Source organism: Apus apus, chromosome Z (assembly GCF_020740795.1).
Source record: "Apus apus isolate bApuApu2 chromosome Z, bApuApu2.pri.cur, whole genome shotgun sequence".
In the NCBI taxonomy this organism is placed as follows: Eukaryota; Metazoa; Chordata; class Aves; order Apodiformes; family Apodidae; genus Apus; species Apus apus.
Genome location: NC_067312.1, coordinates 144674 through 160781, shown reverse-complemented (window position 1 = coordinate 160781; position 16108 = coordinate 144674). Strand labels below are relative to the sequence as shown.

The 16108-nt window shown below is 46.3% G+C and overlaps 1 protein-coding gene across 3 annotated transcripts in view; it reads right to left on the bottom strand.

The window, feature by feature from the left end:
- The window catches only part of ALPK2 (alpha kinase 2), a 165041-nt gene that overhangs the window by 100296 nt on the left and 48637 nt on the right, over positions 1-16108 (bottom strand). For 2 of the 3 annotated variants that reach the window (XM_051642191.1, XM_051642190.1), the window contains one exon: positions 7107-7188. The gene's annotated coding sequence lies outside the window, so the exon portion shown is untranslated. Of the gene's footprint in view, positions 1-7106; positions 7189-15988; positions 16016-16108 lie in introns of those variants that run through there. The other variant, XM_051642192.1, reaches the window with a different exon arrangement.

Genomic DNA, 16108 nt, shown 5'->3' with positions numbered 1-16108 from the left:
GCTCCTGGAGCAGCAGTGCTGGTGTCCCTGTGTCCTGGCCAGATGTGGAGGAGCTGCTGGTGTCCCTGTGTCCTGGCCAGGGGTGGAGGAGCCATGGCAGCCATCTGCTCCACACAGGGAGTTCCCCTACCAGAGAGCTCCAGACCCTGTGGTTCCTCCTTAGGTCAGTACTTGGTCTGATGCTACCATCTCTGCCAACCCAGGTAGGAACTGATGAGCCTTTGAAGCTTTGTACCTGAGGTGCTTAAGCCATAACTACATTTGAGCATGGTAAAGAGAACATCACAGAACTGCTGAGGTTGGAGAGGCATCTGTGCAAAGCACCTGCCAACTGCCTGTGGCAGGAGGGTCTGTGGAGGAAAACCGATTCTGAGCTCTACTTAAAAAGGGAATGGGGATGGAAAGGCATTTTCTTACTGGATCCCTGCCTTTAGGAACTGCTTTTACTGGTTTGGTAATTGGTGTTAGGGTGAAATACTTGGTTCCTAAGGGCAGGCTGCAAGAGGCATCTATTTCCTTTGGCCCACATCCAGTAAAGCACTTTAAAAGTTCAGCATGCATAAATAAAGCCAGCATTTAAATCCCAGTGAAATCAGTGGGATTAAAACATATTACTAAACCTAGACATTTGTTAAAGCTCTCTTTGGCTTGTGATCCCCTTTCTGATCTGAAGCCTTGGGGTTTTTTCCCTGAAGTGCAATTGTTTCGGGATGGTATTTATTTTTTGCTTGAAGTATGTGCTTGGCTAAGTTACTATGTGTTTGCTATTTGGTTTTGGGAGTTGACTAGGTTTGGAAGAAAGGTTTCAAGGTGATCCAGATAAGCTCAGGCTCAGAGTTTACTTTCTGTATCTCCATAAAGCTCTGCAAGCTACCTCCTCAGTGAAACAACTCTTTATCCTGGGAGTCCCTAAACTGTCTTCTGGCTACAGAAGGCCATCTGCACTGGGTTGCTCTTCACTAGATTTTAAAGCTGCTTTTGCTGTCTCTCTAGTTACTGCTTTTGTTCATACATTCCTCATTCTCTCTGAGCTAATGAACAGCTTTGGCAGCTCTCACATGCATTAAGCTTCAGGGTTCTGTTCACCTTGACAAGTGCTCCTGACTCCTGTAAGTACAATGCATTTTGGTGTTACTCCTTCCTTGCACAGAATTTTAATTCAGTGAGATCTGCTCACTTTTGCAAGTGTGGCATTTTGAGATCCAGGGTGTTTGCTTTGAATTGGATAGAAATGTAGGGTCTCAGGTATGGGAGAAGAGGTTTTGAATTTCAGGGGGTTGGATTTTTGGAGTTTGATCATCCTTTTAGTCAAATAGTGGCAGTTGTCTAGGAATGGAGTAAGAACACCTCCATAGTGTGGAAATCAAGCAGTTCCTCAATTTCTAAGGTACCACTGCTGCAATTTAGTCATTCCAGGCTTGTTTTAAGAGCTACCAAGGAAGAATTCTGTATCCCATCCTCTTTTGTTGCCACGCACCACGAGTGTGAGCCCAGGATGCATGTGGGTGGGTGTCACCACAGCAACCAGCCCCCACACCCGCATCTGCAGCAGATGAGGAGGATGCGACTACGACTTCCCCATCCGCCCTTTACACAGAACCACTTCAGTCATTTCCTAGCACCTTGCTTTTAGTTTTGAAGTCAACTGAATTTCGTATGAAAAGCCTTCAACCTGTTGTAGCAAATGACCTGACTACACATGAGATCAAACTGCTCCTGGGCTCTGTGACTTAGCACTGGGGTTTGTATTTAAGCCACCTCCGTAGAGATGAGGCAGCTCCACCTCCCGACACCCTGTAGGGGTTGTATGTTGGGCACACATGGTAGGACAGCACAAGCTCTCCTGTGGAGGTAGGCACCCCTCTCCTACCGATTGCCATCAGGCAGCCTGGAGACAGAGAGGCCTGTCTGCCCAATCTCCACAGACCTGAGACAGCTCAGATGAATTCCCCTCTGAATGTGCTGGTTTTCAGTGCTGTGTGTATTTAAAGTGGTCCCAGAATTCTTCTCTGTTCACATCCTGTTCACTTCTTCATGCCTGTCAGCTTTCCTCCTTTCTTTTCCCTTCTGTTGAATGCCAGTGGTACCCACAAGACCTGCCTCACAGGACCAACTGGGCATTGGTCTGGAAATCTTTTAAGAACTGCTTTGATATTGTCAGAATGTACCCAATTTGATATATTTTTTCTGGCTGTGAGAAGCATTGCAGTCTTTCAAGGAAGTAGCGAGTAGCTGTAAAATATTGATTTGCTGATTCCCGAAGTTGTGTAGACTTTGCTTTGTGCCTGCCTTAGCAATATGCAGAAAAGTGCTGCAGGCTCCCTTTCAATGCTGCAGCTGCAAAGAAAACATTTGAAACACCCATTAGCTTATCAGTTCTGCTTCTAGTGGAAATAATGAGTTCATTTTAATCAGAAAATAGCTGTGCTTCATGCCAAGCCATTTATGTTCCTAGCAGGTAGAGAAATGCAGCTGCTGGCACAACTACACTGTAATCACAGGAGTGCTTTGCTGGTTGAAGGTGGAGAGGGTTATGCAGCACGTAAGTGGGAGGTGGGACTCCTGCTAGTTCCTGTCATACTGTCTCCACTGGCATGATCCTGGTTGTAACACGGCAGTCCCCTCGTGTTAGATCACCTTCCCCTGATGGGACATAGGGGAGCAAACCACTTGCTAGCTGTGTGCAATGCTTTTGTTTGGCTTTTCTTTATTGCCAAGTGGGGCCAGGTGATGAGACAGCTGTGAGCCCAACAGAAGTAGTTTATAAATGTCACAAAACCCACATTAAAGCATTTTGCACTGGGCAAAGTACAGAAAAGAGAAAGAAAACTCTTTCTGGAGCCCTTCAGAATTACTGGCAACACCCTGATGGCCTAAAGCCAGGGCTGAACTCCCCCCTCTTGGCTTTCCCTGGGGCAGCCTTCAGAGCACTGGAGAAACAGGTCCTTGGCACTTTCCCACTAAAAATGCTGTCCTATAAGGAATGACTTTGGAGGCACAACACCTGTGAGTGCTGGACTAGGACTGGCCTGCTTGCTGGGAGCTGGCTTTGGTCAAACACAGCGGGGAAAAATGCTTGCAGGACTGTGTGGTTAACACTCCACCAAATACACAGAGCTAATTAAGTCATGAGCGCTTTTAACTGATGAGCCAAAGTGATAAATCTTCTGGTACCACCCAAAGCCATGAATTCTAAGGATGCTTACTCTTATTCTCTTGTGTGTTTGTTTAAAAGTATGAAGTGAACATGCCCACACATATGATTCTGGTGGTTTTAAATGGTCATTAACACAGTGTGTATTTTCTCTTCATGAAAGCATGGAAGATGAAAGATGAGTTGCAGAATATTAGAAGCGTATTGCAAACAGCCACCCACCTCTCCTTCTCCTTTCCATTGTAGATGTTTTTTAATTTACATCCTTTTACAAAATCCACGTCTATGCACCTGAGTTTGTTACTGCTGCTCAAGGGCTCATTGGTTTGTCAGGACCAGCACCGTTCCTTTTTGAGAGATCCCAGGACACCTTCAGGTGATCTCTTTACCCTCCAAGTTCCTTCCTACAGCACTTCTCCATCCAGAACTCTGGGAGTCCAGCACACTGGGCTTGCACTGCAGGGACTACATCCAAAGTCCCACTGGGGAGTGGTATGTCATCCTCTATTTATGGTGGATGTGAAAAGTTTGGCAGTGCAAGCCCTTGTTCCAGGCTGACTGCGAGACGCAGACTTCCATCTGGGCTGCTCTGCAGTTAAGGAAGTTACACAACTTCATTGCCTGTTTGGTGTTTCATGTTAATTTTAATCTTTGCCATTTAATATTACAATAAAGGGCACTTAGAATGCTTCTTTTTTTTTCCACAGGTTTGCCTGTATAAGCTTTAGCTGAAGAAGTTTGTTGGCTTATGGTCTTCCTGTGTAAAGGAAGCTCCTGACTAAACTTTATAGTCACTAAACTTTGGATCACAGATGAATGGAAGAGGCCTCAGCTCATCTGCACCTTATTCTTTGGCATCCTCTTTCCACTGTAGTGCTGAGTGCTGCTTTACATCACGAGCATCGATAACCATATGTCCATTGCTTTTGATTTGGGCATATTCACCTCAAGATCTTCAGCACAACATAATCTGCAATAAAGTAAACTCTGAAAGTTGTGTGGATCTGTACGTCTCCATTCACTGGTGGTGCTCCAAACTGAACCTCTAGCTTTGAACTGAATTTCTTGGGGTTTTGGCTTCCATTTGACTTTACAACTGCTTGAAAGATTACTCATTCTCTGGCATGTAAAAATATATTTACAGAGTGCAAACTCTACTTTGCATGCAGCAGTTTTTATTTCAGTTCTCATGTGAGAAAGTTATGACTACTAAAACATTCCCTGAAGCAGTACCAATAAACTGATGAAATTCAGACTGTATTGCTGAGGTTGAGACTGTTTGCTGCTTCTGAAGTTACTTATGATGGAGACAAGAGCTAGTATAAAAAAAACATTTAGCAAGAAGCTTTTCTATCAAAAAGATGTTTCTGCCTACAGCTATGTTCTGCCAAAAAATTTATCGCTCGAGATGAAAAATTGTCATTAATATCTTCAATGCAAAGCAAATATCTGGAAAAGGACAGAATAGTTCAGGTTGAACAAGAAGTTTGGTTTCAGTTCCCTGGGAAGTGCTGCTGCCTGCACAGGGGCTCCTGCAGCGAGGGCCCAGGGAGTCCATGGAGGTTGCCCTGCCTAGTGCTGGGTTCAGCTGGGTCTCTGGGAATCCTGGGATGGAGAAGGGACTCCAGTAGGTGTTTGACTTATTTGCTGTCCTGTTGTGTAATGACAGCATGTTCTGTAGTGTCCTCCTCTGTCTGGAGATGGAAAGGAAAGAGATGCTTCTGTGCCCACTGGAACAGCAGTTTTGAAACCGCAGCATGTAAGCAAAGAAAGCTCTTGGACTTGCCTGCAGTGGGCTCCAGCCCTGCTCCTCCCTGTGGCCTACAGGCCAGGATGGTGGCTTTTGGAGAGGTGCTCACTGCTGTGCTGCCAGCTCATGTTGCTCTCGGTCTTTTGAAGGGATATAAAGGTTCCCAAGAGAAATAACTGCCCTTTCTCAACTAATTCTATTTAAAGTTGCTTTCCTTCTAGACTCATTAATTACAGTATTTTCTTACTGGTATTGTGTTGGTGCTATTCAATAGTTATAATAAAACTAATATATGATAATAGCTATTTTGAGAATAATATTAGTAATATCTTTACATATGCAAGCGATACTGAGTCATCAGTGACAGCAGCTTCTCAAATTAGCAGATGGTGGCCCTATAAGAAAACATGTTTTCATGCCTTACCCCTGAATTTATTCCCAGACTGAACAAAGATAACTAGGTGGTAGCATCTGTTGATGTAATATTTCCTGTTAAACTCCATCTGCCTGCCAGATCTGAAGATGTTCAAATCTATATAATGTGCAAAAGGTATAATTTGAATTCTGATGTATCACAAACTGGAGTTGGTTTTAATTATGTAAGATGGACATTTTGGACAGCCCTAAGAAGTAACAAAAATGTGGTAAGTAGAGAGATGATGCTCATCAGTCAACTTTGATACCTAGATTATTATTTGCATGCATGCAGTGCAAAATGTAAATTTTTGCCTTCTCTCAAGCCAAGCCATTTCTTGCATGTTGGGCTTGTGCAATTGTTCATATTGTCCCTGCAGAGGGGAGGTGCAGAAAGGCTTTCAGAAGGGGTCAACCCAATTTCTCTGCCTGCAAAGATTGCATCATGGCATTTGAACCTGGCTCATGGCTGTGACAGACTAAGGAGGGTTTAGGTCAGGTTTTGCTGTTTAACAATCAGTTGTTACCACAAGTCCATAATTCATTCACCAAATAATGCTTAGCCATCTTTAAGGGCCAAAATGGTAAAAATAAGGCTGTGAGGTTATTTTCTCTCCCAAAATTACACAGGGCTCTGAAAAGGCACCTGCTGCCAGCCCTGGCTCTGCCTGCCAGGATCAGATGTGGGACTGTCCCCATGGGTGAGGGCACTGCCGATGCTGGGGTCCCCACAGGTCTGCCTGGCTCAGACCCCTGGTGTGGCCATCCCCAACCCTGCTGCACCCTGACAGCTACCTCTAAAACTTCCTGCTCATTTTTTAAAACCTTGCTTTACTGTGGGAGTAAAGACTGTATCTAACAAACAGGTGAACCTGTCAGGTGGGAACTCAAATAGTCTTGTCTCACACTGTGTGCTTTCAAATCAAACAGAAATTGTTATTCAACTCATTAACTTTCAGTATGATTTCAACAGGGTTTTTTTTATATATACTTCCTTCAACATACCACCAGGCTTGCAGCCAATGCCAGGTGCCCCCCGCTGCAGGAGCAGGACTCGAGCTGTGCACTGTGCTCCAGGAAGCTCCTCCTCTGCCATGGGCTCAGCCACGATGCTCCAGAGAGGCTGCTCTGATCTGGTGCCACTTCACCCCTCTCCCCAACACCAGGGACCTTGTGGCAAAACCACCTCCTCCTCACTCAGACCCCCTGGACCATGTCTGACAAAAGGTGAGCAAAGGTCTGTCCCTTGGGGTGTGCACTCCTGTAGGTGTGGGAGCTGAGCACAGGGCTGCAGGGCTCACCTCAGGGATGGCCCAGGAAGCTCTCACACTGCTCCTACACCTGCCCTTGCCCACGGGGCTGCTGTCAGTGTGTGAGATCCATATCTCCAGGTCCAGAGACCTTCAGGCTTGGTCAGGGTTTCTCAGTGGTTAGAAATGTTGCTGTAACTTGGGCACCAGTTTTGTTGTCAGTTTATTCTTTCCTTCCAACCATCCTGCAGGAGGCGGTGAGGGGAGCAAGCAACCTGCAGAACTGTGACTGGTCTTTAGGGAATAGTTTGAACTGCAAAAAAAGAAGGGACTAAATATTTAATAAAATCAGGGTATTTTGCTTTTAGACTGCTGTTGGTGTTATGTCTGTGCTTTGAGGTTGTCTTGGATGTGTTTCTTAGTGAAAAGATGGTATGAAACAACCCAGGAAAAAAAAAACAGGGTTTTTTTTTGCATTTTGCCACCAAGTGGCACAGATTCTCCAAGGTCTAACAGTAATAACAGCAGTGTCCTTTACCTTGTCTGCTTCTAGTCCTTCGCTTCTAGTCCTGGCCATGCTGTGCTCTCCTCCTGAATCCCTCAGCCTTCAGCTGGAGCACCTGTTGATGAAAAAAGCCAAGTTCTTATTGGATCTTTGAGGAAGGGGCATGTGCTACAAGTAATAATAGTTTAAAAGTTCAAATTCCTTCTCATATGAGAGATTTTTTCTGCAAATGGACCCTGAGACGTCCTGTTGTCCCTACCTAGGATCCATCCCCAGATGGATGCCTGCAAACAGAGCAGGGAGCTGTATGACTCTCACTTGCCTTGCTGTCAATGTGCTGGTGAGATCAGACCCAGCCAAGCATGGGCTTTGTCCTTCCAGAGGCCCCGATTTGAAAGTGACACTGAGGGAGCTGCACAAACTTGGCCAGCCTGTGCTGCTGGGCTCAGAGCTCGGGACTGAACTGCTGCAGTGTGTGGTCCCCGAGTCTGACTGTTCTTGCTGCTCATGGTGTAGAAACACTAGGGGTGAGACCACTGGTAAGGAAGGTAGCAACATAGCTCAACAGGAATAAATCACACTTTCTGTCATGAAGGAAGCAAACAGTAGTATTTTTAGTGGTTATTCAGTCCTAGAGGTGGCTTTTTAGGACTGAAGCTTTGATGTGCACGGGTGTTTGCTGAACACACTGTGCCTGTTGAAGCTGGGAGCTTATTAGCAGAAGCCCTGGTGCTGGTGTTTCTTCAACTGTACACACACACACACACACAGACCCGTACACAGTAACACAGGATTAAAGTCAGCACAGCTGTTCATTCTTCCTCTCGTAGTTCAGTTCCACTGTTACAATCGCTTGGCCAGGGAGGCTGGACAGTGTCTCCAGGGCTTCCACCGCAGTTGGCTGGACCAGCCACCAGGTGTCAACGTTCTGCTGCAGAGATGCCTCCGGGGCCCGGCGCCGCCATCCATAACAGTTCCTGCCCCCCCATCCATCCAGGTCCCTGCCTCCCCAGTCCTTCTGCTCGAGGCATCTCCTCTGCAGCAAGACCCTGATTTTGTCCTCCTGGCAAGAGCTGGGGTAGGGATGTGAATTTCCAGTGCTGGACTGTCCACATCATGCTGTGTAAGGAGTGGTTTTGAGAACTTCATTTCCACTGTGAACAGGTCTTTCTGTGCAACCGACACCTCCCAGAGGCTCCTCAGGGCTGCTGCCCCAGTGACAGCATCCCACCTGCCCCGGGTCACCTCGGGACACGCTGGCAGGGGGAAGGAGGTGATGCAGGGGACAGTGGTGGCACGGCCAGGTCTGACAGACGCTGGAGGGGCCAATGCCCACGGAGTGCAGCTGGCCATCAAACACAATCTAATCAGGGCCCAGGGGTGTAGCCAGACCCAGGCAGTGTCCCCGGTGCCAGCAGCGGGTTGGCCATCACCTGCACGGGAACACACCCCAGTGCCATGGGGAGGTAACACCCCACTGCACGTCCCACAGGGAAATGTCACCTGGGGACCCCTTCCAGACAGGTAACCATCCTGTATCTGTTGCTTCTATGTGAAATAAACCAGAAGGGCCTCACCACCTGCCCCTTCCCTAACTGGGAAGAGACCTTCATCAGCTCCCTACCTAAGCTGTGGCAGAACCACCAAGAGAGGGAACACAGACACCTGTGAATTATTTCCAGTAGAGAGTTCACCAGGGACACAAGTGGCAACTGTGTAGACAGACTGTCATGTTTCCACTGCAGCCTTCTGGTGTCCAGAATTCTCAGGACAAAAGCAGATGTTGCTGAAACCCTCCAGCTTATGCTCCTCCTTGACTTATTTCCCAGGCAAATGTTAGCACAGGAGCCAGCTCAGTTGTTATTAAATACTGTTCATGCAAGAATCACTGTAGACACAGCAATATTTGCAATTTCAAAGAAATGAAAAAGGTGATAATAGCACCTGTCTCTCCTAGGGAGGGGTCTTTTCCCCCCTTGTGCCGCAAGCAGTGAACTAAGCAGAGCTCTTCAACAGTCAGTACAGCATTTTGAGGAACATCTGTATCTCCTAGCCATTTGTAAAGTCACATTTTCTTAAAATGATCACTAGGGAAAATGATGTGTTTAAGACCAAAACTTGTAAGGGGCTTGGGGGATTATGATTATGATTAACAAGTGTTTAACATAAATTTGAGCTTGCCAATATTTAAAATAGTCTGGATTTAATCCAGGGTTTTAAATCCATCTATATACATAGTTTAATACTCAAATGCAAACTATACGTACATTTCTCCCATGTCTTATCAAAAGTTTTTATCAAAGTTCCTTCTGCTTTTGATTTGACTCACCACAGGGTTTGGGTGTCTCTTGGAAGGCTTTTCACACAACCCAACACACTTCTCTGCCAAGAAGCTTTTCTGACCCTGAGTTTCAGTTTCCTTTCCTCTGTCAGCCCCCCCGTGGCTCCCTCACAGCCCAGACCCCACAAGTACCAAAAAAGAGGTCACACAAGCTGCCAACCCCAGCCTGGAGGACAGTTTGCTAACGGCTGCACATTTAGGGTTTTGTTCAGCAGAGATCTTTATGGTAGCAGAAAATGAAGTTTTCAAGACAAAGTAGCACTGTTACACAAACTAAATGGAATTTGTGTAATCCTGACTCATCTGCTGAAGCCTTTGGTGGTGATGAATCAGAAGTCCTTCCTCCAGCAGAAGCCGAGCACCAGCACTGAAAATCTGAGGTTGCCTTAAAGACTCCCAGGCTGCATTGGCTGCAGACCAGCAGGCTGCCTTTATTTGTGCTTCAGTTGTAGAAAGAACATCATGGGCAGCTCAAAATCAGCAGCCACAGACAGGCTGAGCTGCTGGCGACATCCTGGTCTGTCAGGACAGCGTTTCCCAGGGTGAAGAGAGGAAAAGCAGTACAGAAATCACTCTTGCTGGAAACAGGGATGCACTTAACGGAGCTTCTTCTAGCTGCAAAGGTTTCTCAATTGGCTGCTAGCAGCTTTCATGCAGTTCTCCTGATGCCTTGCTAAGAGCTCAGCTCTGGATGTTTTGGATTCCCTTTTATTTCTGTGTTCTTATGTGCTTATTCCATGTCACTGCCTGGGTATCTAGTGCACTGTCATCTTCATAGAATCCATCATAGAATCATGGAATGGTGAAGGTTGGAAGGGATCTTAAAGATCATCAAGTTCCAACTTCCCTCCTATAAGCAGGGACACTTCCCACCAGACCAGGCTGCACAAGCCTCGTCCAACCTGGCCTTGAACACCTCCAGGGATGGGGCAGCCACAGCCTCCCTGGGCAACCTCTTCCAGTGCCTTACAGCCCTCACGGTGAAGAATTTCTTCCTGATGTCTAACCTAAATCCCCCCCTCTTTCAGTTTAAAACAATTACCCTTTGTCCTATCACTGCCCTCTCTGGTGAAAAGCCCTTCCCCAGCTTTCCTGTAGGCCCCCTTCACTTTGTAGTTTCTAACTTTGGGAGAGAGCAGTCTGCAGCACACAGATGGTGTCTGCCTCTGCTGGGGCAGGTGAACTGTGGCTCTGAAATGCAGCAGTCACCATGCCCTGCAGGGTGCCCTGGTGTAGAAAGACTGAATACAGAAATGATCCTAACTGCTAGCAGTTTCTTTTTAGGTGTTTACTTCACTGGCTGAAGTGATGCAATTAGTAGTTTGGTAGGATATTTACTCAACTACACAAAGATTTTCTATTCTGAGCAAACTGTATTAGGTTCTGCCTGTAGCAAAATTTAAGTGTTGCAAAAATACTCCTCTTCTTGCCCAGTATGTAGGATTCCAGCCCTGACAGAAGGTGCACCCAGTGTCAGGAGGTGCCCTGTGAAACTCCACCTATAGCTCATATAGGGAATGCCTAGTGAGGCCATCCATTAGCTCTGGCAGCCAGGCAGTGTCATATGTGACACTACACTTGGGGGATATCATCACAGTAAAAACCATCTCCCAGCCCTCAGCTCCATCCTTTGCCGGGTAAATGCAGGTGAACACACAGCTCAAAGAGCTGCTGATAGCACCATCTGCAGAAGGCTAATGGCTCATTCATTAAGCAGGGGGAGCCAGCACAGCCACATCTCATCAGATATCCTATGATGAATAATTCAGAAATAATCCTCGTATACTTGAATAAATATCAGAAGGAAGGAAAAAGCCCCACACATATGGCACATTAAGGGAACAAGCAGACATTTCTCAATGTCCTGGGCTGATGAGCTTTGTCAGACTGATGTTAATCAGGCAGGTGGCTAATGCCTGAAGAAAGAGCTGACTGAGGGGATTCAGGCCCAGCGTGTGGAAGGTGTTGGTAAGTGGAAAAGACCACAGTGCTCATGGGAAAAGCCCCTATCCTGATGTTCTGCAGTATGTGCTCCTGCTGTGTCACTTGCTGCTGGCACAGGTGGAGGACTGAGTTCAAGAGATGATGGCAGGGAAAACCCAGGTCCAGATCTTCTGCAGTGCTCCTCTGTGTTGCAGGGCAAGGTGTGTGAGCAGGGCTGTGCTGCCCAGGCAGCTCCTGCCAGCACCTTCCCAGTAGGGAGCTTTGCCCTGACATTGCTCCTTGTGCTGGAGCACACAGCATGTGTCTTCGCAGTGCTGACCCACCAGGTAACTGTCCTGTGGGGCCCTGTGGGGCTGGTGTAGACACTATCAACTCTTTCTTTTGCTTGATGGTATCTTAGTGCAGAGTAAAACAAGGCTGTATGAGCTGTGTCTGGGCACGTGCAGCCCAGAAAGTCAGTGTCCTAGGCTGCAACACCAGCAGCCTGGCCAGCAGAACCACGGAGGCGCTTCTATCCCTCTCTTCCACTCTGGAGCACTGTGTTGAGTTCTCGGGTCCCCAGTCCAAAGGTCGAGGACCAGGGCTGTGGCTGTCTGGGCTGCCATGGCCTCAGGAGGCCGAGCTGCCTCTGCTAGGGGCTGGAGTCTGGAACCCTGCCAGTGCAGGGGCTGCTGCTGCCCAGGGGCACCTGCTGCCCAGGGGCACCGCTGGCCGGAGCCATCCCCTCTCCAGCATGGCCTTGTGCTGGTCCTGCCCAGTCTCTGTGAGAGCTGAGGCTCTGGCTGTAACTCCCCTACTGACAGAACCATTTCAAGCCCACTACCCTTGACAACTAACCACAATTTAGTTGGATAAGGGTGATTTGCTTTGGCTTGTTAACAGCCAGAAAACAAAGAATTATTAAGCCCTGTTGAATCCTCCTGGCTTTGTACTGTACCTGAACTCAGCATCTCTTCCACAGATGATTAAAAATCTGAGTCTCTTGTTCAAGACATCACCGTATGCTGTTTTTTCCAGCCTTTAACATCCTCAGTTATTAAGATTTCTCACTCTTTGTGCTGTCTGGGCATTGCAAATGTTTGCTTTGTAGTTAGAGATTCTTTTCTGCAGAGGGATAACAAGAGTTATCAACTGTGCAGCCGTCAGCCTTTGTCCAATACATTCTTTAGGTTTGGGGGAGATTCCCCGTTGTTGAGATGATGTTCCATGGCTCTGGGCAGTGTCTGCTGGAAGCACAGGCACGGAGTATGCAGTGCCTGTGATCTGGATGCTGTCTGCCCCACAGAGACTGCCCTAACGTTTATATTCTTGCATTCTTCCCTGCCCTGAGACTGCATCCAGTTCTCTTAGGTTGCATCTACTTCTTGTGCATCCTTATTTTCCTCCTCTTCCTCTTGTTTCTCTGATAGACAGACAGACTTCAAAGCCAGGTATGAGCAGGAGAGAAGGGAAAGGAAGACACTTAACACTGAAGAAAAAATCTGTAGTTAAGAATGGGTTTCAATAGATTTCCAATACCTAAGAGAAGATCCTGAACAGTTGTGCTCAGTTCATAGTGTAACCAGACCCTGGAAGAGACCATCAATAGATCCAGGGATTTATCTTCTCCAAAGAAAAAATGGCACTTGTGTTTATGCTGCAACATAGGCACTGCCACAAATGATCAGAGTTGGACAAGTTGCAGATTAAGTTCTTGTTTCCTAAACAAAGTAGCTATACATACATTTACATATGTTTTTCGTTAACCTCTAATGAGTGGAGTAAAAGTCATTTCACTACCCACCAAACTTAAAACGAACTTGTAAACCGTATCTATTAAATGGTAAGAGCTTTCTCATCAAACTATAGCTTACACTTCAAGGCTTAGGAGTTAGAGTACAACTCAGTCTGCAGACCATGGCTGGGGCACGAGGTGGAGCTGGATGCAGCCCCCAGAGGCCAGCTGGTGGTGTGGGGGGTTGGCAAAGTGCAGATTGATCCAGGCATCCACAGTGAGAAGCAGGTGGATTTCAACTCTTGGCCACGGATCAGAGCCCAGAGTCTCCCAGATGGCCGGGTGCCACAGCACAGCCCTCTGCAGCACAAGTGCAGGGCGTGATGCCCCTCGGGCCAGACCTGACCCTAACAGGCATTTACAACTGGGAGACCACAGACACGGATGCAAGTTTGTGTGGGTCTGTCATTTACTTGCCTGTTTACTAGAAGGAGACACTTTCCATTCCAAGTCATCCTAGATTTTAATTTTCCCTTGACCTCAATAGTAGTTAAGATGTATTTTGAGTCTGGTGATAGATTTCTGCCTATCAAGGTCCTTCATCTTATCTTACATGAGACTCTTTTAATAAATCTCTTATTTCTAAAAGCAATCCTAGAGCTTTTTGTCCAAAATATTAGACTTATTTTAATAAACAGGAAAGGAAACTGATTCTCTTTGCCAAGAAAATACCTAGAGAATAGTAACTGGAGCATCTGAAAAAGGGAACTTCAGTTGTAAGCTTTTTTTTAATACAGAATGTTTAAATATAGTAGTTATACAAAAGTGCTGTTGTATTCTAAACAGTGATGAAGAGAAAAATACAAGTATTCTGAAAGAAAAAATGCAGGCTTCTGCTCTGCTCTAGTGGATAACATGATACAGATACAGGAAAATTTTTAAGGTGAAAACCTAAAAATGCAACTGAAGTAAAGTTTTTGCCAAAAGTTGTAAAGCTGTTAGTCTAAAAAAGAAAGTTAGGATTGGAAATACAGAATCTGTATTTTACCCTTCTTGCTTAAGCTAAGGATTTTTCACTAGCCAGAAAGGAAATCTTTTGTTATTGAGCAAAAACAACAAACAGAACTGGGAGAAGACAAAAAGGGCATGACTTGTTCTGACATTAAAAAATTAAATGTATATTGACCTTTATTTTTTATTGTGGCAATCCACCTGCACAATCATCTTTGGGCCCAGCACATTTTTAGTGTGTAAAAACCATGTTTGTAGCTATTTATCGACAGAAAAAGTGGGATGGATACACCCCGTTTTAGAGTCGTGAATTTCAAGAACCTTAAAATCCTTCAGAAGTTAAAAAATTAGGAAGCTATTGCACATGAGTTGAGCCCTCACTGCAGCACCAAAAGGAAAATGTTTTGAACTGGCAGCACTCCTTGCTGACTGCTGAGAAGTAAGAGATGATTGTACTGGAGGTTGGTCTTCAGGAAAAAGGAAAGGTGGGGTTAAAGATCCACAGTTCCTGGAGAATTATGTACAAGATATGGGACCCAACAGCAAAGTTCACTGTTCCTCAGTGCACTGACCAGGTGATCCCCTCTCAGTGCTGTTCCGGAGTCAAAGTGAAAGGAAGACACTGGTGGTGTCATTTGTCTGGGCTGAGACTCCCCACCATGAGGACAGCAGTGGAGGCTTTGCTCCTGGCCAGTGGAGAAATCAGAATCACCTTAGAAGACAGAAATTTCTTCCACCACCGGTTCTAGGGATGAGGCAACACACTGCCTCAGGGGGTGAACAGGGCCTCTATTTTGGACACTTGACATCTGATAGGGCAGAGCCAGTCCTAGTCTGCTCTGGGTTATCAGTGTGCTGCCAGAAGCTGCTCACAGCCAGAGCGCCGGGATGGTCCTGCCTGCCTTCCTGCCCAAGCCACCCTCAGGGTCTTCTCCTTCCCCAGCCGTGAGAGGGGCCGTGGTGTGGGGTAGCAACGTGGTGAGGAAGTACGTTCAGATGGAAGCTTCAGGGGTGAGATCCAGCAGCTGTGGGGAACCAAAACTCCCTGAGGGATTACCTAAGTTAATCCTGGTGCAGCCCGGCTGTTGAGGCAGGACAAAGCGGGGAATTCCACTTCCCACCTCTGGAAATGCTGGAGACACCTAGAACCACCCGCTGGTGCCCCAGCAGCGAACGGAAACACTTCTACCTGCTGAGTCACAGCACTCCTGACGTGACTCAAGGACTACCTCTCAGAGCTAAGATCTAAGGTCAACATGCTAAAAAAACCACTGAAGCCCCACAAAGCAGAAGTGACACCACAGCGACACTTGCATTGCAATTGCCTGTTACTTTGTGTGTTTGAGTTAAAAAGCCATGGAAGAAGAGCTGTCAGGCTGGCATCACTTGTAAATGATACTTAACATTCTCTCCATTTTATATTTTGAAAGTCAAATAGTTAGGGTGACAGACTTTTTCTGCTATGGAGATGTCAAGGACACCTGACTGGAAAGAAAACAAGTAAGTCTGTCTGAAAGACAGCATGCACAAGGAACTTTGTGCCATATAATCTGTGAAATCAATTAACATTTCAGATATTAATACAGAAGTAGTAGCAGCTGCCATCTTCTTTATACTATTCTGCAAGCCGACCACAGAAATCCAATGTAAGAAAACAGACTGTAGTTTTCAATTTTTTTAAACAAATCAGTTTACTAGTTAATTGGGAAGAAGCAGGGTGTTATAAATATTACAGCCTGATTCTTCTACAAGTCACTTGCAGAATTAGCCCTAGGCTTGCACAAGCTGAATTTCACAGCCTTTCCTGAACATTAAAAATAGTGCAGAACATAAATCAATTCATTTTTTATATAAACTACCAAATCGATGTATTATATGCAAATTCTATAAACTTGTCAGACTCACTGATGGCCACAGTTGGCAGTTTGCCGTTTTGGTTAACTGGAAGATGTTAGAATTTGTCCCTGTGAAGTCCCTCGAGCTGGGGCGGAAGCAGCCGGGTTTGAGCCCCCCTGACCAGCCCCA